The sequence below is a fragment of the Halyomorpha halys genome, unplaced genomic scaffold (assembly GCF_000696795.3).
Source record: "Halyomorpha halys isolate HHAL.00 unplaced genomic scaffold, Hhal_1.1 Scaffold222.1, whole genome shotgun sequence".
Lineage (NCBI taxonomy): Eukaryota > Metazoa > Arthropoda > Insecta > Hemiptera > Pentatomidae > Halyomorpha > Halyomorpha halys.
In genome coordinates, this window is record NW_027115668.1 from 466,886 (window position 1) to 494,320 (window position 27,435).

General features: G+C 30.8%; 1 protein-coding gene across 1 annotated transcript in view; it reads right to left on the reverse strand.

Annotated features, from left to right (window-relative positions):
- Window positions 1-27,435, reverse strand: part of kek2 (kekkon 2) — a 610,704-nt gene that overhangs the window by 112,938 nt on the left and 470,331 nt on the right. Inside the window, exon 3 of the mRNA XM_067052680.1 lies at window positions 26,859-26,898. The gene's annotated coding sequence lies outside the window, so the exon portion shown is untranslated. The remainder of the gene's footprint in view (window positions 1-26,858; window positions 26,899-27,435) is intronic.

Consider the following 27,435-nt stretch of genomic DNA (forward strand, 5'->3'; position numbering starts at 1 on the left):
ACTACACCATTATTACTTGTTCAAGACTGTGGCACATTGTAATATTTATCATAGAATAATTCTTAATATTTTATGTTCTATTAGTATCAACTTCTGTATAATTAATTTATTTTTATGTATAATTTCAAGTTTGTTTATTATTTTTTTTTTAATGTTTCTCTGAATTGAGGGGGTAATCTCGTTTTATTTTTCAGCTTTGATGATGATCTGAAATTCAGGTAGAATTGTCGGCACAAATAAATATTTTTTTTTGTATCTTAGCTGATCAATTCTTCATTTTTTATGACTGAGTTGCTAAGTGTACACAATTTTAAACCATTTCCTGATACTTTATTATCTTGGAGTAAGGATTTTCAACTTATAAGCACCAAAGAAAGTTCCTGAAGAGGATTTTATTTTATAAGTAAGACATAAGCCCCATACAATATGGGATGTTTGTAAGAGTTAGGGTAGCAGCTGTTGGGCAACGATACGGTGGCACAACTCTCACTAAATTCAACAGAACCTGATTTAATATAGTGTCCAACTTTTCAACTCTCGTACCCTTTAAAGTTTCTGCTGAGAGAAGGGAAACACCCTGTCAGCCTTGGAGGGGCGGTAAATGACTTCAACTGCTCCTTCTTGTTTTAACTAATAGAACCTCGGAATATACTTCGGCTATATTTCTATGTTTCTAGGTCGCGAAGTAGGAAAGCATGAAATAAAACAAATAGGAAGAAATAAGATTCAGTTCTATTTTAATAACTATATTTAATTATACCAATTTTCGATCTGAAGATTTCTGATTCAATGGGACCATCCCTAGCTCAGATGGGCGGCACCGGTTCGAATCCGGCCAGGGATTACTTTCTCGCATAATAATAATAATGAAGGGCTAACGATACCGAAGGTTCGATGCCGATACCATCAAACGCTCTCTGCATACATCCTTCCAGTGATGCCCCTCCAAACCCAAGTCCACTAAATCAGTTTTAACGCAATCCTCCCATCTATGTTTCGGTCTACCCCTCGGATATTTACCCGTTGGTTCAGTGTTTATTAACACTTTAGGGATCCGCTCGTTACTAAGCCCTACAACCTTACTCGCCCATCTTATACGCCACAATACTATAACAAATTATATTTACCGGGTGTATGTCCTTTAATTCAGCGTTGTGTAATCTTCTAAATTACTAATTATGGTACTCGTATATGAGTATAAAATATGTTTTTCTGTTTTTTCATAATTACAGTTTTCCTGTATTTCTTAGAATAATCCTATATCGTCAAAATTTAGATAATATTCTAATAAGTAATAGGTCAATTTATTAATTAATTTTAAATTTAACTTATAAACTATAAAAATGAAGTTTAGAATAACAAGTAGAGAGAAAAAAACAACATAATTTTATGTTTTATATTATATATAAATATAATTGACCGTATAATTTCAAAATTATGAAGAAGATGGTCAGGGACGCAGTCAAAAGAGAACAAAAATAGTGAATAACTATTTATTTGTCGACGTTTCGGCCCACTTTGTAGAGCTTCATCATTAGACATTAAAGACTTCGAATAGTCACAATAGCTCTAAGCTTGAACAGACTTGGTGAAGCTCCACAAAGTGGGGCGAAACGTCAAGCAAATAAATTTTTGCTCTCTTGTGACCGCATCCCCATCTTTATTATTCATGATTGTAGATAAATAAAAGACCAGTTCTTCCGAGTTCCACTTTAATAAATTTTACTATGAAATTTTGTAAAAAACATTCGAATTTTCTTGATATATTTCTACTTATGTCAGATTCTCCGGTTCTTCAGGTGTTACCATAGTTCTTCTTCTCTATCTTTTATATATAATGGAGGGAAAATGCCCCAACAACTCCCTACTTATAACCACAGGGTCAAAGAAGAATTGATGAAGTTCCTTGAAAGAAAAGACTTCACCTGCTTCGAGGAGGTCTATTGTATTGACACCGACGGATCCGTAAGATATGCCGATATTGTCGCGTTTACAAAAGTCGGAGACACGGCTCTTGTCTTGAATCCGACGGTAAGATTTGAAAGTAATGACCTCGAACAGGAAGATGGAGTGGAAAGGGAAAAAAAGAAAATATATGAAAATTGCGTCCCTTTCCTTCAGGAAAAATTCCGCGAGACCTTCGGAGAAAGAGAGTTCACCGTGAGAGGCCTCTGGTTTGGATCTCGTGGAACAATACCAGATAGAACAAGGAGGTTCTTAGAAGGCCTAGGTGTTAGCATTGGGGATATTGCGATCTTGGCAGAAAATATTATTTTGGACTCTCTGGGGATCATACACCATCACCTGTTTTGTTCTTTGTTTTATTTATTTATTTTAATATGTTGACCTCTCTATTTGTGTGTTTTAACGTATTTATTCATTAAATTATTTTATTTTATTAATACTATTTGTTTTTTTTTAAAACTTATTTATCCATTCAAGTGTTTCCTGTAACCGTTTTTTTTATTATATTTTCCTTTTAATCTATGTGTTAGTCTTATTCTAGTTAAATGTATCTATTTGTTTGTTCTTGGTAGACTGATCTACTGCTGTGACTATGAATGATGGTCTGATCTCACATTACCGTCTAATATTGAATTTGTTTAGCGGGTCACTGAAGAGGATCTAGGAGGGTGAATTCCGGAGAGCGAATTTGTTGATCGGGTGAATTGAATAATTGTGAAAGGGTGAAATTGGAGGAGCAGAAATGAGAAAGAAAAATAGGAATGAATGAAACAATTCTATTTGTTGTACAGACCGAAATGGATTGTAAAAGGAAACTGTAGGGGTGAAAAAAATTGTTTATTATTGTATCTCTTTTTTTCTGATTATACCATGTATGTGTAATTTATATATGTCCGATTACGGATTGATAAGTATGCTGTGTGAGATAGCAACCTAATGTATTTAGGCTGCATAGATAAATAAAGTATTTCTCTCTCTCTCTCTCTCTCCCTCTCTCCCGCATCTGAATAGAATATGGCGTTGATCTTCCGGAGCTTTGTATAATTCACAATTTCTTTTACTTTTGATCTTGATGAAACTGAGACATGATTCTGTATGCGTTCGTGATTTGTCTGTAGCCTTACTATAGTAACATCTTTTTGAGTCTCAAGTTCGGACAAATCCAACGTATAAGACTTATGGTTGGCTAGACTTGTTGGTAACCTTTTCTTTTTATTTGACATTATCAGCCATAACGTTCTGGCCATTCCTTAATCGCTCCTCTCTTTAAGAAATTTAAGAGATCCGGAATAGACCTTATCTTTTGTAGTTTGCCTTACGCTTGATGCTCTGTGAGCAGTCTGATATCCTGATGAATGTGACTTGGCATCCATTAAAATTTGTTGTTGTTCAATTAAAATTAATTTTTTTAAGAAAGATAATTATAAGAGGGAGTTAAAGCTTGCTATGTTTTTCATCCTAAAAAAAACAAAATAAATTGTCATCTGTATTTTATTAGATTTATAGTCAGTCCTACTTAGCTCAAGCAATATTTCTTCAATTAATACACTAAACCAAAAAATGTATTATTCATTAGAGTCAGCCACAGAAACAGTATTTCAGTGTTTTTCGCCTTGGTCCCTGGACACTGTCGAATAGCGGGTAACAAACTGGCCCATACCGATTCCATACCGCGAAGTGCTTGTCAATAATTAAATTGAAATGGAGACAAACGTAGGTAAATGTTTCTGATAACAAATTAAGGGAAATCCGAAGTGAGGTCTCACCACCAGAAATGTTCTCGGAGAAGAGGTGAATTTGACGCGCCTTCGTATAAGTCATACGGGCAGGATAACTAACAAACCTGTTAACAATAATAAACTTTTTGAGTTTCACCATCATTCCAGGCTCTATCATAAAATTTAATCGAATTTTTCCAAAAGTTTACATGTTGCAATAGTTTTACACTTTAATATAATCGTAGCCATTAATCCGAGAACATTTGCAAAGTCTTAAATTACAAGTATATCCTTTACTGATTCGGAAATTAAGACAAAGATGACCCAAACTTGGTTGGTGCTTAAATATAATTAATCAAAAAAAAACTTGCATGTATTTGTTAAATTTAAGGAATGGGTCTATGTTGATACCTTAAGACTAAGGCTTGACTTCAATTTTTTTTTGGGTGGTTTTAAAAAATATTCTTATTATCATTTTACAATTGTTTAAAACAATTTAAAATTTTAAAAAACGTATGAAAAATACGAGACATTTTTTCCTCTGGTTCTAACAGGATCGAGATGTCCTCTCTTTTTGTTTTTAATCGTGGCCTAGAGAGGAGCCGGCAGCTGACACTGGGCGGAAAGTGTAGAGCAGCCCCGTCAGTCCCGGAGACGAGGGTGAAATTGCCCTAAACCGGAGGGTTGGGGTGGGGGTGGATTGTGGCCTATTTAATTTAACTCCACCTCCTATCAGCAGTCTCCGTTTCGACCATCTTCTATTCTAGGTCTAAATCTTCTACTATACGGCTAAATTGGTAATGTATGATAGCGCTATTGGTTTGTACAAAAAAACTTTGGGTTCCGGAATACGTAAAATAACTATTTACATTTTTAAAAAACAAAACAGAATTTTGGTATTGTCTATTACTAGATTTAAAAAATTTTATTTACTGATATATATTACAATGTGCCACAGTCTTGGACAATAAGTAATAATGATGTAGTTGAGGGTATGATTCAAAATTCATAAAATTAACATAAATAAAATAAAATATGTGATGGTAAAATTTCAGATTAAATGAATAATATAATAGTACCACCAACGGTAAGAAAATAACACAAATAAGTTGAAAAAAACGTATTAATAGTGCCAACCTTTTGACCAGAATTTCCAGCCTTCATCAGGGTTAAGAACAAAGAGCAAGATAACCAATTATAATAATTTAAAAAAAAATAAAGTAATGAAATTAGTGGAAAATAAAACGTATATATAAGTAATTAAATATTTAAGTAAAATAACATGATTAAGAAAATAGGAGAAGGAGTAAAATAAAGATAAGAAAAAGGGTATAAAACATAGAACTCACCTACTCACTAACTTACTAGGATATCGGGAATCTAAATGAGCTCAGTGGCGCGTGCGGTAAGACTCTGAGTTAAAAAATACGTTATAAAGAAGGTGAGAATACGTTACAAGTTAAAAAAAAATTAAATGCGGAAAAACGTCTTTCTCTTTGTTCTTAGCCCTGATGATGGCTTGAATTTCTGGCATTGTTTAAGGTTTTTTCAACTTATTTGTCTTATTCTCTGATTGCACACCCAACCATCTTATGATTATCCACGGTCAACTTTTGTTTTATCACTTAATAATAGTCTCATACAAAAGTCACCCCTAACTGTATATAACATTATAAATAAAACCAATTAAGATAAAATAAATAGATTAAAATAATAATTCTAAATAAAAGATAAAAGTAAAGTTTATAACAAAAACAATGACATTTATGGATCTAGCAAAAGAAATAATTGACTTCTTATGATTAAATAAATAATTGTAAATAAAAAGTTAATTTAAAAAGATGAAGAGAAAAAAAATTAAAATAAAGTAAAATTTTAGAAGAAATAATATAAATAAATATTAACTGCCCCATGTGGGAATCGAACCACAACATTCCGATCCGTGCGCTCTGGGACCTACGCCCCAACTCGCACGGCCGTCGCGTTACTCGAGTGACATTAACAGAACTGATAAATAAATAACTTATGGCAAGTTGTCAATTTATTCAAATTAAATAAATTATTTAATTTCCGTGTAGTTTCAGAACGTTCCCCTTTGTCATAGAAAGGTTTAAACATAATATTTCCCGATTCTTAAGTATAAAAAAATTAATGAAGAAAATCAAGTGTTTTTAGTTTGTAGCTCAATATGCTATGATAGTACTAACACAGCCTCATCTTTTTTTGAAAAATAAGAAAAAAATATTAATATTTCCGTTAAGCGTTTATTTAGGGTGCTAAAAACGAATGTCATCTCATATATTGGTTCAATTTATGTTATCAAATCATAATAATCAAGCTATCAATTGCGGTCATAAAAAATATATTCTTCAAAAATAGCAACTAGCCGGGGCAGCTAGTTATTAAATAATTTACAATTAAAACCTTGCTTATAAATAATATTAGGGATATTATTTTCCTTAAAAATACCAATTTTATAAAAAAAAAAAAAAAATATTATTTCACCAATAAGGATATTTAGAGTTATTATGAATAAAGATTTTTTAAAATCAAACGTAGCCATAAAAAGGGTTTGGGATATTTATTTATTTTCTTTAATAAAAAATATAGAAGTAAAAGCGTTAAAAGAAGTCATTAAGTCTTTTTAAATCGCAAAAGAAAATACATAAGCCAGCATTTTTTTTTCAAACCAATCACGCTACTCATTTTTTGAAGTCATTCACTAGTACCTCCACAAAGAGTACAGAAGAAAAGAGTTGTTAACCGCATAAAGAGCCCCCAAGGACTCGGCTTGTGGTGGCAATTCCACTTTTTGCCTGTTCCTTTCTTCAGGTCGGATGAAAGAGAGTGTCCTGGACAAAGGTAATTAGGCAGGATATCTTCATTCATTTGCGATTGTAAGCGAGGACCTCTTCTGCGGTGATTACAATGGCGGCTAATGATAGCTCAGTTTTATTACAAGAAAGGAGTCCTTTAACTTGGAGGAACATAATCGCATTCCTCTTCTAATTTACTCCCAGCTATTAGGGCACATTAAAGAAAGATGTACTGCCTTCATCAATTGTAGGCTTGGGCCGTTGAGGTTGTTAAGAAGGGGAGGGGACTGTGGAAGTGACCCTGTGGGACACCGCAACCTAGGGTCACAAGAACCCCACTGAACGTACCCAAGGGCATTTAGCATACTGATACCTCTCATTGATATTCAAAGTACTATAGAACAAATACACCTGTACATTCCTAGTATGTTTTATTCAATAGCAATCTTTTCAAACCAGGGCGAAAAATCCCTTTATTGTATGTTAAAAAATTCTCTATTTATCATTCCTCAAAACAATCAGGTATTCATGATCGTTAATATTTATCTAATTACTTTTTTATCTTTTCCCTGACATATTTGCATTAATTGAAGACTCAAAATGATATACTAGAGTGTTTTTCCAGCATTTTTTAAAAACTTATTTATTGAAATTTACAACTACATAAAAAAATACGATAAGTAAAAGTGATAAATGTTTCATAACGGTGGTTCTTCAATCATTGCTTTAAATTAGATCATCTGGTCATCTTCTTTTCCTATGCCTCGAAGGATTATTAAGGCTGATTAGGATTATTATTGTCTAGATGATAGATTAAGAACTAATGACTTTGAGCGGCTAAGAATTTCAGAATGAAAGGAGGTATGTCTATTTCGGGCGAAATCCACAACGAATGGGATGTTGAGGTCATTATAGATGAGTTAATTTCTGACGTAATAAGGAGAATCAAGCATTTTAAGGAGGATTTTGGAATGTACGAATTGGATACGGGAGGAATTTTTGGAGAAATGAGAGATTGGTGGAGACCTAAAGCTCAATTCCGAATGTCCAAATAGGTCTCATTGTCATAGTGGATGAGAGTTTTTTTTAGTAAATTGGAAGTTTAGAGCATTTATTATGTAGGTATTATAATAATCAGAATCAATGAGCTGTTTCTTGTCTTTCCAGTCAAGTAGGAGGATACTATACTATTTAATTATAATTTATTATTCCACATAATTTAATTATAAAAAATAAGTTGTAAGCTTACAACTTAATTTTAAAGTACTTTATTATTTTTTTTCGGGATATTACCCTTAATATCACATCTTTATAGTTCTCACATCTGAAATAAGTTTCAGTCTTTTTTGCCCGAGTTCTAAAATGAAAGTAATTTACAATCATTAGTTTTTAGAATAAATATTAATTAATTGTAAGTAATTAAATATTTTACTATTTACACATCTTTTATAAAAAATAATAAATTGAAAATTTTCTTGAGACTAGGAAATATTCTATGAAGTTATTTTAATTTTTTTCCCTTATCTTCAAATTATTTTGTGGACACGTGTAAACTTAGTAAATAAAAATTGATTTATATTCAAAGCTGAGTGAAAATTTTTCCTTTTTTTTTGCCAATATGTTTTCCCAATTTCTTGTTTAAAAATTTTTATAATTGGAATCTAAAAATTTGACCTATTCTCAAAACCTTTTAAAATTTGTTACTTCTTATTAAATAGTAAACAAGATCTGTGAATAGTAAAATAATAAATTACTTGTAATTAATATTTAAATTATTTATTGAAATTCAATGTAAAATTTATTCTAAAAAAAAAATGTTGATAGTACATTCAGTTTATTTTAGAAATGGACAATAGACAAAAAAAACTGAAGTTGCATAAACTACCTACTTTAGTGAAAATAACATTTCTTCTTCTAGTGTGAAGTGTCCACTATAGCAATTTCCATTATAGTTCTAAACGGATTTCCAACGCCCAGAGGGAATGATTTAAAAACATTTCGTAAATTATCCTCTTCATCTCTCTTAATCCTCTAAAAAAAGTATAAATATTTCCTCCGGAAGTTCTTGAAATAAAAACAGCGCCACAAACTAGACGGAAATAACCCATGTAGACTTATCTCGTGTATATTTCAACTAGAATATCGGACTAAAGAAATTAATTTTTTCTCGATCATTTTCAATTTATTACTAAAATAATACAACCAAATTATTCTACAAATTTTATTTCTTCTAACTAATCTTATTTCAGTTTAGGTTTTAGGTTATAAAAAGAGACCGAATTTTCGAGCAATTTTCCCCTTGTTGGAATTTGAATCATGAAAAAAACTTTGAAATAGCACTAATTTTATGTTGCTTAAAATTGCATGTTTTACTATTTTTAGGCAACATTTTGAAGGCATATATACGAAAAAATGTATTCATTTTTTTAATTTTCTGTTTAAAATTTATAAATTTGAGGTAAACCAACGCATTGATTAACTTATGAAGAGTTATATTCAATTTTTAAAAAAAAACTCAAGTTAGCACTACTTACGAATGTTCTTAAAATATAATTAACCAGTGGTTTCGGGAAACTATGGAAAAGTCTCTCTAGAATAAGCTTTGTATACAGAACTTCAGTTTTATTCTTATTGTTGTTATATGACATTGTATTATATATTAACTAATAGAAATATCCATTAATCTGATTAATATCAATATTGCCGTACATTTTGATTTTAACTTTTAAACGTTATTCTATATTGGCTTATTGCTTGTTATTTGTTTGGGTACTGGTAAATTCATATGTAGATAAGCAGATGAGTGGAAGAGGTTTTCGTAATTGTCAATATAAAAACTGTATGGAATTTTGAGGGAAATTAAAAAGGGATGAAAGAATATTTTTAAATACTTCTTTCTATTTAGTCCCCTTGGATATTTTTTTTTTAAACTTGGAAGTTACGATGGTTTTAAAAAGTTAAATTTCAGTCTTCATACTATAGGATATAAAATGGTTTAATAAAATTAACTTTTTTACAGCTCTTCAATTATAGAAAATATATATAATTATAATTTTACTCAAAGTAGTTTATTTTTTAATGCGTGTTTGTATTTATGAAGAAATTATTTTTATTCAAAGTTGAGAAAGATTGTAGGAATTGGGTGTTTTTATACACATTTGGAGTTTTTACAGCACGATTTTGCACGTTTGGGTTTTTTACTGCTAAAAAACCCGGACTCTTGTCATAAGATTCAAATAATGCTACAATTTCAGAAATAATTGCTTAAATATTTTTTTTTCAGATTTTTAAAATATCCAATTCGAATGATTAGTCATCCTACAAAAAATAACAATAGGAATTTTCAGAATTTTTGGCAGAAATTTGAATTTTGACTCCATTCTATACCTGTTGAAGGGTAATGAAAACCTAGGTTAGAAAAAGGCCTATATATGTTTTTTGAAAAAAAAAAATTAATCGTTAAAAGTTACTAATTTATTAAATTCTTATTTCTTTCTGTTTCAGGTAAGCTGCCTAAATACATTAATAGCTTCTTAGTTCTTCAGGTAAGAAAATATTCGATTGACTTATATGTTAATAAGAAATGTAAATGTACTAAATAAAAAAATTATTTAATATAAATGCACATTTAAATTCATTCTATAATTAGCAATAATTATAATGATGGTAACGCGAAAGAATTAATTTTTTAATTTTTAACTGCGAATTAATACTTTTCATAATTATTTTTCTAAACTATTATACTTTCCAATGGTATATGACTAATCTGTGCTGCCATCATTAGAACGAACGCCGTATCAATCACAAAATAAGTTGTAAAATTTTTACATTGCTATGATCACAAAAATTACTTACTTAGTTAATGTTTGTAGTAAAACAGTAAATGGAATCATTTTCTTAATTTTAATGTTTTAAAATTCAGTATATTTGGTTCAAGCAAATGCTTAACCTATAAAAAATGCTATAAATTTATAGCACTTTTGTGAAATATATTACTAAATACTATTATTTTTTAATTGTTTGTTCAACATATTAAAATATTTCTTCTTTAGTAAATGATCAAATTCTTTCATTATACAATTTTCATTTTTATTAACAATGAGGAACGATTAATTATTTTCGAATAAAGCTCTTTAAAGGAAACTATTTTTAAAATTCAATAGTTAGGCCATTTTTGACTATTTTGATGAGTATAAGACCTAGCTGATAAAACTAGATGTAAATTGAAAAAATCAAATTTAATATAAAACCGTTAGCAATTTCCGAAAAAAAATGGTATAATTGATACAGCTGCAAATATGTTAATTCGATTTTAGCGAAATATTTACTGTAACACTACAGGATTATTCCAACCTTAAAAACGTTCAAAATGCTCTTAGCTTTTGTGTAAGGCTGAACACTTACATGCAGTACGTTTTGTGAGAAATTTTAATTTTAATTAAGTAACCTTAATGTTTATTTGTTTTTTGTTTTTTTACAATCGTAATACTGTTTCCGTACTATACAATAAATATATAGGTAAGCAAAAATAAAAATAAAACAGTATTTTATTGTTTAAACAAAATAAATTATATCCAATAAAGTCTCAACACTTTTTTGTAATACTTCAACTGACCAATATGTCCAATAGCGTGGTAGCAGTTTTTACATTTTAGGGGTCACCAGAGATACGCACATAACCCAGTATTACGCCGAGCTGAAGTGGCTCCATCCATCCTTCCAATGCCAGTATTTCCTAGCTTCCTTTTTATTCCAAGCAATTAGAACTCAACGCCCTCCCAAATCCTAGAAAACCTGCAATTCAAATTCTCTGTCCAATCCCGTACTACCAGGTACCGTTTATCTGACATCTACCCTCTACCTCATTGAACTGCTTGATAAATCTTTTTTTACCCGACCTGCATATCTCTGGAACTCCATTCCCTCTAACATACGTCATGTAACAACCCTTTCCTTGTTTAAATCCTTATATATTTCACTAACTTTTGCTTCACCAATCTGACCCATTATTATAATAGTACAGATATTTTGTAATTAAATTTTTGTTTTGTTTTTACTTAGTCAGTTAGTTTTTTAATCGATCTATCTTTTTCTTTCGGTATATAAGTTATAATTAAGTGTGGTTACACTGGTTTATGGCTATTAAATGTTATTATAAAATTAAAATTCCCTTTTTTAATTGTTCTAAAGGGACCTAGTCCCAGAATAATAAACCATTCTTTATTTCATTTTATTTCATTACATTAATTTCATTTAAATGTATTTATATTTAAATCAAATAGTGACATATACATAGGTTAATTTTACTAATTTTATTATAACTGGGAAAGATCATATACAAAAAAATATTTGGATATGAGGTGTGAATTTATAGTTAAGATTATCCTTAATGATGGCCAGGCCGAAACGTTAGAAATTAAAATTATCAATAAACAGTATTGAGACTTATTGAATACAATTTATTTTATTCAAACATTAAAACCAGTCTTGTAAAGGTTATAAGACTATGTACATAGTATCTTATTTGTAATGAAATTAAATTTAATATCTCATATCATTGATAGTAAGATGGAAGGAATAAATAAGTTGAATTACCTTATTAATATTTTTTGCATATTATTTTTTATCATTTAATTTAAATATCTCTGTAAATATGGTGTGAACAAGTTATCTATGCCTGAAATCATAGTCCAGAACGTAATACACAATAAAACTTTTTTTTTATAAATATTTTTATTGTTTGGAAACCAATGAACAACGTCTTGATTGAAATATAAATTTTAAAGATAAATAGATTTATCTCTAACCCGCGTTAGTATAAATTAAGGTAGGTTCTCAGGTACTCAGGTAACTGTTATTGTTAATACAAGACAAGTAGATGGTAATAATGTTTAAGAGCATCCTGGTATAGGGTATTATAATCAAGGCAAGGAAGATAAGATGCCTTCGGCAAACAAGCTGAGTTTTGACTGGAAATTTCCCCGATCCGTTGCAGGAGACAGGCTCCTGGGGGAGTTCATTAAAGGCCTGGAGTTTAGGATAAATATTTACTGAGCTCTGGAGAAGCTCATAAGGCAACTCGATGACATATCTTCCAGCCAAGCTTCCTATGACACAATCCCGCCTCCAGAATGTCTTCAGCTTGAATATCTTTTCTATATTAGCCTCTCAACTTGACGTACTTTATGAAACTTAATACCTTTAGATGGGATTTGGGTTGAACTTAAAGGGGGCCTTTATTGAAAATAATGGAAACTTGAAGCTTCAAAGATATTAAAACCCATGTTTATTATTATTTCAAATTTAAATAAATAATATATAGCATTTCATCGATTAAGCTGTCCTACTTCGTAACTCAAAAAATCCATAATACAATTTTAATATTTTAAAAATACTTATAATAAAAAAATTATATCTAGAAACATCTAGTCTTAACCATGGGTTTGTAGGATAATTATATAATTTTTTATAGCATAGTGTACCTAGAATGAAGCAATAATTTTTATTTTTTTGTTGAAATGGGCTATATTTTTTATCGCTTTAGGAGTAATCACAGATTAAGCAACGATTTGTCGGGCCTTAATTGACACCTTTTTTATCAAATGTCAATGGAACCGATTCAGGAAAGTTATTATTTAAAAAGGTATTGGAGAATCTCATGTAAATATTTATTGAAAATGTTGATTTGTAACAATTATTGGGTAGGGGAAAGTTACAATTTTGCAGTTAACTTAATACGTTTATTGGTGAGGAATTTGAATTTGTCCAAAAAAATCTTTACTTCACTTATTATTTTTAATAGAAGACCTATTAATTATACTTTAGCTTTAAAAACTTCTAACGGCCTATAATGTATAATTAAAATCGAGCAATAGTGTAATGTGTTAAATAAAATTAAGGTTAATTATAATAAAAACATCATTATCGAACCATAATATTTTTCGATTTTTTTTTTTTTATTATACTCAATCTTTGAATGAAAAAAGAAAAAAAAACCCTTTCATTATTTGGCATTTCAAGATGTATTAAATATAAAAGTCGAACAAAAGAAATCCGTCCGTCGGCTGTCCGAGATTATTCTCCAAAACTCAGATTCACTCCAGCATGATACTCAAAACACAACAAATTATTGCGTTTGAAAAGCCGGACGATTATATGCCTCCTACTCCCAGATCTCGATAATTTATGAAGATGAAGGAAAAATATAATATTCTGGAATTACTATGCTAAAACCTGAAAAAAATAGAAAAAAAAAAATATTATTTTAGAAACGTGTTGACAGATTTTGTTCTGTACAAGTTCCTAAAGTTGTTTAAAAAATAATTAAATCTCCCCGCCCCCCCCATTGGAATTAATACTATATTTTCAAAGTATTTGTGGATGTTCTATTTCACATATTCTCTTAGTTTATACACTAACTCAATATAATTTTAAGATACGGAGACTCTCCACATTAGAGATTCAAATTTTATTCTGAACAACTTTGTAGGTTATAAACAACGGACTAGTTAACATTAATAATTTATTTAATATTTGAAAAGTAAAAAAACATTAAAAATGAAACAATTTAAAAAGGCACTTTTCCTGATTTTTTTTATGTAAATACATTTACAACTGTATTAAATAAAAATACATCTAGTAATTTTGATGTTAGATTATAATGGTATTATGTTATATTGGTTTGTAGGGAACCTACCTATTGTTAGTACTCTAATAACAATTCTACATTAGAAGGTTTCGAGGCCATCTTCTTTTCAGGTGTCTCGGAGGATTGGCATGAATGGAAGAAGAAGTAAGTAAGAAACTAGTAGGCTTGTGAATTTATAGTGGAAGGACTGATACCTGATTCGGCTAGATCGGTTACATATGGAACTTAAGGTCTTTATGCATGATTTTATTTGCAACAAAGTTTGAAGCATTGAGGATTTTACCTTAGATTTTGGATTGTAAGGATTGGATACGAGCAGAATTCGAAGGTTTAGTGGAGCCCCAAAGCTCAACTTCGTATGTACAGAATAGTCTTATTACAGTCATGTAGATCAGCTTTTTGTAATGGATTGAAAGTTTAAACGGTTTGTCCAGTAAATATAGTAGCCAGAATCGACAAGCAGTTTCCTGTTTTTTTTCCCAGTCTTTTGTGAGGAATCCAAGTTAGTCATATATCCAGATGTAGTTCAAGGTAGCGGATATGTTCGATAAGAGTAAGAGTAGTAAATTAGTAAAATCATGAATTACATCTTGAACCTTCAAAGTTACTTTTTAAGTAAACTGAACCTTCTATGTTTGCTCTCGATTCGTTTTAATTTATGAATAACTTATTTAAGGAGGCATAGGGAGTTCACAGGATAAAGATAGCACGAATCAGAGCGAGTACTGAAGTTTATATATATATTTTCATTTTATTAAAAGTGCCACATCTTCTAAAATACACACCGCTATTGTAAACACTAAGAACTAAAAAATCTTTAACGTGCTATTTTATTTGGTAGAAAAATGTTCTAAATTGGTTACATCTATTAGTAATCATATCGACGAAAGAGCTTAGGAGGTTCTACAAATCGTGGTTTGCTTTTAGTGTAAATATGTCTGTGTACATCTCTCGGACTATTCGGATGCTTAGAATTAGAATTTCTACAAATCTCTTAATTTTACCAGTAAATAATTATTTGAGAAATCTTACTTGATGGATATAGAAGATTATTAATTAAGAGATAATTACTTAAATGGTTTAATTAATTTAACAATAGAACCTAATAGGAGTAAATATCATAAACGCTGTGATGTGATGATTATTCAAATATCCTTTAATATATTTATATTAATAATAATGAAATTTATAAAACTACTTAAGTAGGTCATTCAGTAAGCAAGTTAAATTAACATACACAGAAAAATATCAATTTGTAAGGACTCAGTTGGTCATCTTGGGAAGTAGATCAACTCTCAGAATAGGTAAGGTCTTTGTCTGATCCATGCTACATTACGCATGCTTTGTATACGGCTCAGCTATTCCTGAGAATCTTGCCGGGTTTGATACGGCCCACAACATCGGAATCCGCATTTCTATTGATGTCTTGAGGACAAGTCCCATTTTGAGTATATGAGCTGAATCAGGAGTGCCATTCCGGTCGTTCTGGCGGCAAGAGGATTAAGTAGTCTATTCCGAATATGATCACGATCTATACACCCAGCAAGAAAAGTACCTCATGAACTTAATTTTTATAGAAAATTCCAACGTAAAGAAAAAGACAACACTTCCTCTTATTGTATAGTTAACGACTCAAAATCTGACAATTATTATAAAAAAAATATGAATGTAGTCACAATATATTTATTCTTCATATTTACTACCACTCCAACGTTTCGGCCATCCTGGCATTTCTCAAGTATATTTATAATATCACAGCTACAAGTTATTAATTGGTTCTATTCTGCCTTTGCCGAAAATAAATCTATTTCACTTAATAAAATTTTATTCAATTTTCATTATCTCTTATACAATCTTATTAATCACTTTATCAACAATTCCTTAATTAATTTTTAAGTTTGTATTAATAGTATAAGTGAAATAGGTTAATTAAGTGCGTTGTATTGTTGATAACGTGATTGACGAGCCAACTTATTTCAACAATTGTGATGTGTCATTTTACATTACGTGGGACCGCCATGAGATAAAAGTCAACCCGTTAGGCTGATTTCCAATCGGCGCCCCTGCATTATCCGCGGAGACAAAGTTGACGGTTAACTCCATCGGACACAGACGGCTCGGTTTATAGTTCCAGGAAATATTTTGGAGGATAGATAAACTAGTTATTTCAGGAGTTTAGTTGCTATCTTCCATACAAATTTTTATCAAAAAAACTTAAAAATCGCTGATTCATTTAGAAACTTAATCTTGAAGAGATATATTAAAGTAAAAGAAGCACAATATTGAGGATATCTAGAGTGAAAAACTCTGTAAGTTATGTTTGAGAAGATACTTATCCGACCCTTTTGCTACAGCCTGAACATTTCCAGGAAACCAAGGCACTTTTTTCAGAGTATCGAGTAATAACGTTAAAAACCTGGTCTTTTCGATGAAAGTCAGGTTCCCTCACGAATCATATTGCTATCATTGCTATAGGATTGATTAAATAAATTGATATTGAGCGGAAATTCTTCACAATTAAGTAGAATCCTCAATTAAATAAATTGAGACTAGTTATCCCAACGGAAAAATGCTTATATAATCGTTACGAAAACGTTAAATTAGTACTGAAAATTGTTAATTTTTTTTTTTATATCGTTATTGAAATTTACGACTGTACATAATAATATATTCAGTAAATTTGATGTAAGTTTATAATGGAGTGATTAAGGGATGTAGAGAAACTACCTATCGGTAGTGTTTTAACTCCTTACAATTTAATTAACTGTAATAGCGTTATAACATAGAAACATGGCGAGACTATATGGATATTTTATTATAATTGGTAAACAACCCAGTCTATAATAATAAATTCAATTATTTATAAATCAAAATAAAACTTTCCGTTCATTGCATTTTTCAAGCAATGTTCAACATTTTTCCCTTTTCGAGTCCTAGCAATGGCCAGATGCTCCGCTCACTTTGAGTGATTGCGGTTTCAGCGCACTTACTCAGCCTCCACTGGCTCATTGATTATGAGGGCTGCGCTGGGATCTCGAGGGGCCTCGCTCTACCTATCATACGTGGGAAATAGAGTGGGCTTGGGGATCCTCAGGTCGAGATTGTAAATATTGTATTTATTTACCTTGTTTGATTACGTTCATTTTATTTGTTTATTTTTTTGTTGATATTGCTATGTATTGACAATCCGGGGTATTATTAAGGTGTTTCGTCATCTGCCCATATACCTGGTCAGGGTATCCTTCTAGGAAGCTTTTAGCATCCTCGGATATGAAAACATCTGTATTAAGTTTGTCACATTACCAGAGGCCCCTGAGAAATTAGATTGGCTAACCTTTAAGTGTTCTAACAAAAATGATAGCTTGTGACGAGAGACCAGAATCAAATTAACCAGTAGCAGGCCCTTCCTGGACAAGTCAAACTTTTTGTTACACATCCTGAGCCCTGAGGATGGGGACGCCTGCCTCGGGCGTCTTCGGACATCGATAACCAATCAGAGAAGAGATTTAAAAATAAGGTAACCTCCCAAAAGGGAAGTGGGAGAAAAATACAGAGGAAATTTAGAAGAGCAGACAGAGACTCAACAGGAAGCCTGAGACGAGTAAGGACCACAGTCAGGAGGATGCACTCCGACCTGACGAAGGCCAGGAGACCTGGACATCCCTGATGAAACAGAAGACACCCACGGCACTACCAGCTATAAGTATAAATTAACTAATAAGTAATCATGTAATAATTTATATTTTATGGCAACCTTTATCTGAATCATTAGAACCATTTTAATCATAATAACAAATTGTAAATAAATACTTAGTTTCTTTATGTAGTTTGTATACTATTATATAACCCAATATATCACTCTTTATTATCCTATATAATTAATGGTAACAACATTTTATAAATATAAAGGTATTTAATTGGTAAACTGGTAAACACACAACAGCCTTTGGAAAGGAATCCAATTATAATAATAGTTTTTAGAGCTCAATTTATAATTAATTAATTAACTTATTTTTGGATAATTGCCTTCAGCGATTATCCTGGCATCCCAAGTAAATCTGCTACAAGAACATAGCAATATACATATAGAGATTTTATTTATACATTTTTATTCTACTATTATTGTTTGGTATGAATTTGTTTAATTGCCACAATTACTCATTGCCCAAGTTTGTAACAGATTGTAATGATTATCAGTAAATAATGTAAGTATAAATTTAAAAAAAAATATTGATTGAGCATATAATAGCTTCTGGGGTCTATGTGTCTAGTATCAGTCCGGTAACAGTCATAATAAAAAAATAATATTGAATAAAAAAAAGAATTCTTTAGCGATATTCCGCGAAGATAAAAGATAATCGGTAATCCCTTTACACCTAAACAGGTCAGTGACTGGAATGGACTTTAATTGAACATTTAAAAATTCTAGAACCAATTTAAGTTCATTCGACTGTTAATAACTTCTATTCGTATTTGAATATATTTCTTGAACTGATATTAAAAGAGAAATTGATGAGAAAAGAAATAAAATGAAAAATCTACTTGTCTCAATGAATTCCGATCTGTATTAATTTCGAAGGGCTGCCCCTTTTATAAGTAGGAGTTAATTTAAATTAAATTCAATTGAATTAATATTGATATTTCGAATATGATATTTGCTATAATCAATTAAATAATCCATTATTTTATTATTCTTGTTATTTTATTAATTAACAATGCCTCCTATAGTAAAAATCTATGTGTTAAACTAAATAATTAACAATATGAAATTCTCTCATCCGTTAGGGACCAAAATACTCCAAAAAAAAAAAGAAAAAAAAGAGCCATAAGTTGAGTTATTAAATTTAATAATAATTTATAATTTAGAGGGCATGATAAAGTCGACTGGGTGGTCGATTCTACACCTAGGACGCAACAGAAATACTCTCTTAACCTAATGCATTCTCAACCTAAAGGACAGAATTTGAATTTCGAACTTAAAAAAAAAAAAAAAACAGCCATATTTTCTGAGGTATTACTTCTACACCAAAATTGAAACAACCATTAGAAAGCTCATTAAAGGATACGAATTATAGCTTAATTACTAGCTTGTACGATATACATAAATTTTCTTGTTTGAGCTTTGCTAATTTCACAAAAACTTCTCCATTTAGTATGATTTTTAAAATATATACTAACTTTTTTGATTGATTTGCAATTTATAGTGAATCTGACTGAATTACAGTGCTAAATCAGCGACTTGTTTTCCGTTGATCTATTACAATCTAATCAATCAAAAATATATTGCTGATAAGATTGGAATAGATCCTCTTACCTTCTTCATTCACGCTTTGTTTTTTTACCTCTCACAAAAAATTAAATTCCAAAAGTAAGTATAATAATAATAATGAAGACTTAACTAACCTGAAGGTTCCATGCCGACACCACTAAACGCTCTTTGCATAAATCCTTCCAGTGATGCCCCAATAAACCCAATTCTACTAAATCAGTTTTAACGCAATCCTCCCATCCACGTTTCGGTCTTCTCTTCGGACGTTTATCCGTTGGTTCAGTGTGTGTTAACATTTTAGGAATCCGCTCGTTATTAAGCCCTACTATCTTACACGCCGCAATGCTATAACTTTACTTATATTTACCGGGTGTAGGTTCTTTAATTCAGCGTCGTGTAAATTCTCCCAATAATTCATCCTTTTTCAGTCCGAATATTTTGCGTAATACTTTATTTTCGAAAACCTTAAGACGCTGTTCATCCCATAGTGTTAGGAGCCACGCTTGCATTTATAAAGAATAGTGGGAAGGTAAGTATACAGTTCAAAATCTTACTAAATGGAGAAGTATCAGTAAAATTAGCAAAGCTCGAGCTAAAAAATCTATGTATATAGTATAGGCTAGTAAATAGTTTGTGATCTTCTGTAACATGTCATTATTCTTTAAGTAAATTTAATGAGCTCTCTGGTTGTTTCAAGTATGCTGCAGAAGAAGTACCTCGGAAGAGCTACTTTTATGAAGAAAGTCGTGTTATTCAGAAAAAAACAGAAAAACTGAAATTCTGCCTTGACCCGAGGGGTCAAGAGGGCATTTTTTGTTGCACTCCAGGCATAGAATCACCATCCCCAGTTTGCCGACTTTATCCTGGTAAATCCTGTATAAAATTTTGATTTTGAATCATTATATTCAGTAATGAACCTTCTTTATTGAAGGAAACAAAAGTTTAATTCCCTTTTAACATTTAAATACATATACATTTAAATTTTAAACGGAGGTTTCAAATTTTGTTTTCCTCAATGAGGAAGTTACTGGATATAATAATTAAAAATCAACAAATTTCAGTTCTAATTTAGCGTTTCCGTAACGATTATGAAAACCTTTCCCGTTGGGGTACCGAATTGAAATTTATTAAATCAAGTATTCTACTTAATTGGAAATAATTTCAGTTCAATATCAATTTATTTGATTAATCCTACACCACTGATTCGTGTGGGAAGCTGACTGTCCTTGGAACGTCCTGGATCCAGTTTCATAATAAAGTATAAACTAATAATATTAGTCTTGTCGATTTAACTTAATACAATTACACTGACTTGTACAATATTAACTTGTACTTTAGTACTTTTTAACTCATGTGTTATCAATAATAGTCCTCCCTATTATGAAAAAAAAAGTATCAGAGTAATTACCACGTTTTTTTATACTTGTATTAAGAACCAATACTATCAACTTTCATTATGAACCAGGCCCCTGGTTTGTAAGTTATTGCTGGATAATATGAAAATTATGCATCCTCCAAGATTTTTCTTGGAGCAATAAACAGTAAACATGCTTAGTGCAGTGAACTTGAACCGTTCATAGACAAGAGAGTTAAACCGTAAACTTCGTCTGCCTAGTTACTGTAGCGGCGCAGTTTCGAATCCCGCTTAGGGGGTTTACTTTTATTTCACGTTCCCACGTGATGAAAACCTGACCCCTCACCATTGTTTGGAGATAGATAATCTTTTCCCCCACGCGTTAAAAAAAAGAAGTACAGTGAATTAACATAGCTGGAAATTATAAATTGTATTTTATTGAATGATTTATCTTTTCTAAAAACAAGTTAATTTTAATCAACAAAATAAAACATTATTTAAAAATCATGGAAATAATATTTCTTCTCCAGCTCCCTTCTCCAGTTTAAAATATACTCAACTACTCAATTTTTATTCATATTCTAGGATAAAAAGGGGGTTTTGTATTTTATTGACATATTTTAATTATTTAATTAGTATTCTCAATTACTCAATGCACTTAGGTAGCATCAGTAACTTTGAAATAAAAATTTTATTTTCTCTAATCTTTTATGTATAAAAGGATGAAGTAGATACTATTAAGGACATAAAAAAAGAAGAAAAAAAAACAACAAATATAATAAAAAAAAAAAATGTAACGTAACTAAAATATTAAAAAATTGTTTTATGTTATATTATTTTTATTATTTCATTTTTTCTGGGCTAATATTATATCTTATATGATTGATCTGTGTGTATATTAACCCATTATATTTTATAATTTAATACGACTTAATAAATATTTAGAAGCAGAACAATATCCCAACTTAGATGTTCACGTAGCCTCTTAGATACTCGTTGATACAACACCGGTTCGTGAAAAATATTTCAAAAATGCAGCAATCACCGGCTCAATACAGGCCTATGAAAGCAGAGAGGCTTTGAAAGGAAGATGGAGGTCGGTGAAGTGGAGCATAAGTGTTCTGTGTCAATGAACTCGCCTCAGACATGCTTTTGTCCGGGTAACCTTCATATCAACTTCTGAGGCTTGAAGCGTTTGCTCATAAAGGAAGCACTTGACTCTCATATGAGTTTGCCCTATAAAAGTGCATGAATTTAAATAAACAATAAATTAAAATTCGGGAGAGAGACACTTCTGGAAAATGTGGTGTAGTGCGCATAACTTTTCGAGAGGTGGTTTACTAATATGATCTTTGTCCTTGCCAAGAATACCACTGCTTAAAAAAAATATAACAAAGCCATGCACCATATTATGGGAATAGGTAGAAATACGGCGATGTTTGATCTTCAAGTCTCTAAAATTCTAGCTTTATTTATTCATTTTTCTTCTTTTGGTTAGTTACCAAATTCCTTCATAGTTTATACATTGGTATAGATGATGTGTGAGTGAGTAGCCACTGTGGTAAGGCAGTGTGCTACCAACGCCAAAGACCGGGTTCAAATTCGGATGTGGTAGATAATTATTTTCTGTTTGACTGTAGCCATGAGTCAACCTTATAGGTTCGGAATCCCTCCGGGGTACACCCAGCCTCATTAACTAGGTACCTTTAATTAAGTAGAAATCTATCATTCCGATGTGTTTCTGACCAAAATACCTCCTTGCATAACCGTAGGTCTAGTAAAAGTACTCACATCTGACCCGTACTTTAGCAATGGTACAGATTTAATTGTTTTTTCTATTGTATAAAAGTTTTTATTAAATAAATATGAAATAATTACTATATTGCTTCGATATATACCATAATACAATACATTTTTTTTATCAACTTATTACTGCATCCTTGAACCTTCATGGGTTGTAACGGTACATGTTTAATGGATAATTGTTTAAATAAAATTAATTTTATCCAATTTTAGTCTTGAAAAATTTATATTTCTGTATTAGTCCGACGTTTCGGCCAATTCGCCCATCCTTAAGGATAATCTTGATACAATTTTAGACTACATCAATTTTAAACCGTTTCACAGGCATTTCTGCCTTGGTCATTAATTTCAGTCCACAATTACCCTTATTAATAGATAATTATTTCTAGAAAATACGTCATTTAATTTCGGTTAAACTATTTAAATCTAAGAACTAGCTGATACAAAAGATCATTTAGTTTTGCATTGTTATACCGAGCTTAATCAAAGAGCAGTTAAAAAAAAAAAATGTGGTTTCAGTTTTGGCCCGTTCGATTTACTCAAAATGGTTACTGACATCCCAAGCATAAACCTACAGTAAATATGTAATTTTGCTTTCGTGGGACCGGTAGTTTTGAGCTTTAGCTGTTTACAGACGCACGACCATTTTGTGAAAATTTTTTATTTGAACTTAAAAGACCTCAAAATGTGCATTTCATTGTGTAATACAATTTGTAATTTTGTATTATCAAAATACTTCCTATTAATGTATATTCCATATATTTGTCAGTGAAAGTACGGAAAAACAATATACAAAGCAGTCATAGAAAATGATGAATTTACCCTTGTATATAGGAAATGTTTTAATTATTAATTAAGCCCCTATTCACTTGGTATATGATATAAAATATACTAAATTTTAGTTTGTACTTCTTGCAAAGGGATACAGATGTATAGGAAATTGTGGTATCGGAATGGTTAGCAGTATTTATATGGGATAAAATATTAAAAGAAGAGCTTGCCGTCCCACTCCGAGGCGAGCTGTGCTGTTGGGCTGAACCAGGGGGTTGGGCATTGATTACAGAGGAAGGGTGATGATCTGGGCTGTCAGGGGCAGACCCGGCCTTTATGTACTTCGCAGTCGTTTTATTGTCCCCCGCTAGCCCAATCAATACTCCTATTTCTCCTCCAGTCCTGGCTCTAGCCCGCTTTTATGTTTAATATTCCTGCATACATTACCTATTTGTCTCTGCGAGCGGCTAATAAACACAAACATACCTGGTTATATCGTCGTAAAATGACGATATATAGGCTCCCCTATGCTTTAATATAACCCTTATCCGCTTACAACGTTGATATTCTGTTTATAATTTCTTCTGTAAACTATAATTGCCTTTTTTCTGGACAAATATACGATCTGAACTAAGTAATAAAAACTATTGAGGTCCTGCAATATTTGGGCCCTGCTCTGATAGCTGTAATTTATTCGATTTTTGCCTAGCTTCTATTGTGACGTATTATACAATATTGTAAAATCATAAATAGCCCAGTGTGCAATATATATTTTTGTATATAAAAAGCAAACCTGAAAATTTAAATTTTTTACAATATGAATAAAATATTATTAATAATTAATCAAAATAATATTGGAATAATTTGTTTGTTTTTTTTCAAAGGAAAACTCACCATCAATATCAATCTTGAAAAATTAAGCCGATTCACAGGACGAAAAATAATGTTAATAAATGAAGCCTTTATATATTTATTTTTTATAAAGTTGATCAATTATATTTTATAAAAAATAAAATAAAAACATCTACCTCGTTAAATATTGACACTGACCCTCGTTCGTACCTTTAAAAAGATATATTTTTTTAAAGTCATATTACAAATATTCATTAGAAATTATTACAATATGATTACAAAATTAAATTATTTCATTAGAAATATACATTTAAAAAAGGAGGTTTCGACTCTCCTAAAACTGATTTTGAAATCTGATCGAAGGTGTTATAAATTATTGACAGTCGGGAGCCGATGGAGTTCCGCTCCCCATTTTTTGCGTGATCCCCCTGGGATATAGCATCAAAAAAACTTCCTCCACACCTTTTTGCCTGCCATGAGAAAAAAATACCGAATTAATGTTTGGCCTGCAGTAACCTATAAACAAGGCTTAATGAATTGAATTATTAATTAAAATTAAGTGATTATTACATACTTAAAACATTAGTAATTATCAGTTATATGATTTTCAGAGTCATTTTGTCAATGTAAATTTGATATCTGAAAAAGATACTTTAATCTTTAATGCGAAATATATAAAAATTAAATAAAAATAAAAAATTAGTCTTTATTATCCTGTCGAACAGATCCGTTACTTAGGACTACATCTTGTCAAATGACTGACATAGAATCCTTATACAAGTCTAAAAAGACAAGAAACTGCTCGTCGATTCCAACTATTACGACATTTACTAGACAAACGTTCTAAATTTCCAATCCATTACAAAAGACTGATCTACATGACTATTATAAGGCCTATCTGAGCATACGGAGTTGAGCTTTGGTACTCCTCTAAACCATCAAATTCCTCCCGAATCCAATCCTTAAAGTCCGAAATCCTTCATAAAATCCTTAATGCTCCTTACTTTGTAACAAATCAAGTCATCCATGAGGAACTCAATGTTCCATATGTTGCCGCTTTGGCCAGAACCAGATACCATTCCTTCCATGATAAACTTCTCAACCACCCAAATCCACTTGTTTCTAACCTGGCTTCTCCTTCATTACCTAATAATCCTCACATGCGTCTGAAAATAAGATGGGCTTGAGCTCTTCTCCTCTAGAAATGTTATTGGAAATCTAACAGTGGGTAGATTCTTCACATGTTTGTATCATGCCACTATGTTACCTACAGCAAATTTACTTGTTGTATATATTTGTATACAGTTGTAAATAACAATAATTAAATTTTAAAAAAATCTTTATTATTGTAAGTATTCTTTTCATAATTATTTGCTCTTAATTTTTTATAAATCTGTATTGAAGCTAATTTACTTATTTGAAAAGATTTCTATTCATTCAGGGTTTAGATAGATATCCGGAAAAAGTTTTTGCTGAAAAATATTTTCAACCCATTAATCTCAACAATAGGGGTATTCATGATGTTGTGTTAAATGTTATATGTTTTACCATGTTAAATAAAAAGTTATAACTATAGGATTGTGAGCAGCCCTATTTGAAGTCATGTTAAACGTTAAATGCATAAGAGTCCCTAGCGGATATTCTCAGCAACTTGTTGTATAAGCCTTTATGTTTATAACCTTCCTTCTAGACCCTCATGTTATTGTTTACTTCAGTTTTGATTTAAGTAATTAATTAAAACATGCCTAGAGTGAGTGAAAAGTGGAATTTCTGTGAAAGTTTAGCTTATGAGTGTCTTATTGATCTTCAAACTTGTGAAGAAGAGAATGAAGATGAGCTAATTGACAACTGTATTGAAAGTCACAACAACTAATATGGCGGCGATCTCAACTGGTCTATTGTGTGACGTCATTCTCGATTTAACTGACCAAGTAACAGACTCTCAGCCATGTTAAATGTTATTTCGTTTTACCACGGCAAAAGAAGGCAATTTTTTTCGATTTAACACGAATTTTTCCATTTAACACGCTTTAACATAGATCATGAATACCCCTAATATTTAATCTTTACCTGAGCAAATCTTGGAAACAACAGTTGTGTAAGGAGGTGATTAGGTATAGATCACTCCCAAACGCGTGGTTTCCAGCCAATTAAGATTATTCGCGTAATAGAGGTTGGGTGTATTGCCCCAGGGCGATCTACTGCTGATGAGTCTGAATAAGTAATTACCTTCTGTAGTCGGATTCAAACCCATGACCTGGAGAAAACAATGACTTACTGAACTGCAACGGTCTGAAGTTAAACATTAAATTAAAAAAAAAATAATATTTTTCACACTTCTAGTACTTAGCAGTCGCATTACAGCCTATCTCACTCTGGAGTTGTAATAATAGCTAACAATAAAAAAATAAATAGGAACTATTTATGTTATTAAAAATTCCAAAATTGACTAAAGCTTGTGTATTAAAAACCAAGAATCTGTTTTTTTGCTATCAGCCATTTATTTTTGTCGTATTATGCCTCCATATATTTTCTACCCCCCTTGTAAAAAATCATAATAAATGAAAAAATAATCAATATTAAGTAAATTATAAAATAGGAATATAGAAAAATAGATTCATAATAAATTAATTCTGATTAGAAATAGCAGAAGTTGAATTACCTTTGATTTAATCCGCAAAATCGTCCAAGAGCATGTAAAACTGAAAAAATAAAATAAATGATGAACAATTGTGCATAAACATAAATAAATAAATAAATATATAAATACACTTTAAATGATATATTTTAAAGTGTAATAACTATAATTTAAAATATTAATAGTAAATAAATAAACATTCAAATTGAATTTATGAAACCGTTTTGAGAAATTCAACTCTTTATGAGAATTTCTAGGAAGTTTTAGTTAGAAGTAACAGCTTTTTCCGTTAATCACGTGCTTATTCAACTGGTTAAATGGATTTGGAACTAATCAATTTATTTTTTAAGAATATTTAAGATAAATTAATAAAAAATTAAGTATATTTAAAAATATATTTCATTCAATAAAGTAAAACTTTGCTTTATATGGCTCATATGTTGTAATAAAAAAATAGTTACATTTTAATAACATTGTTTTTGGATTCAAAATTTCCACACTATTTTCCAAACGGCTTAGGATACAAAATCTAAATCAAAAATTGTTTGCTGCATCTTTGCTTATGTTGGTTCAGTTAGAATCTATATTGGCAATTAAATTA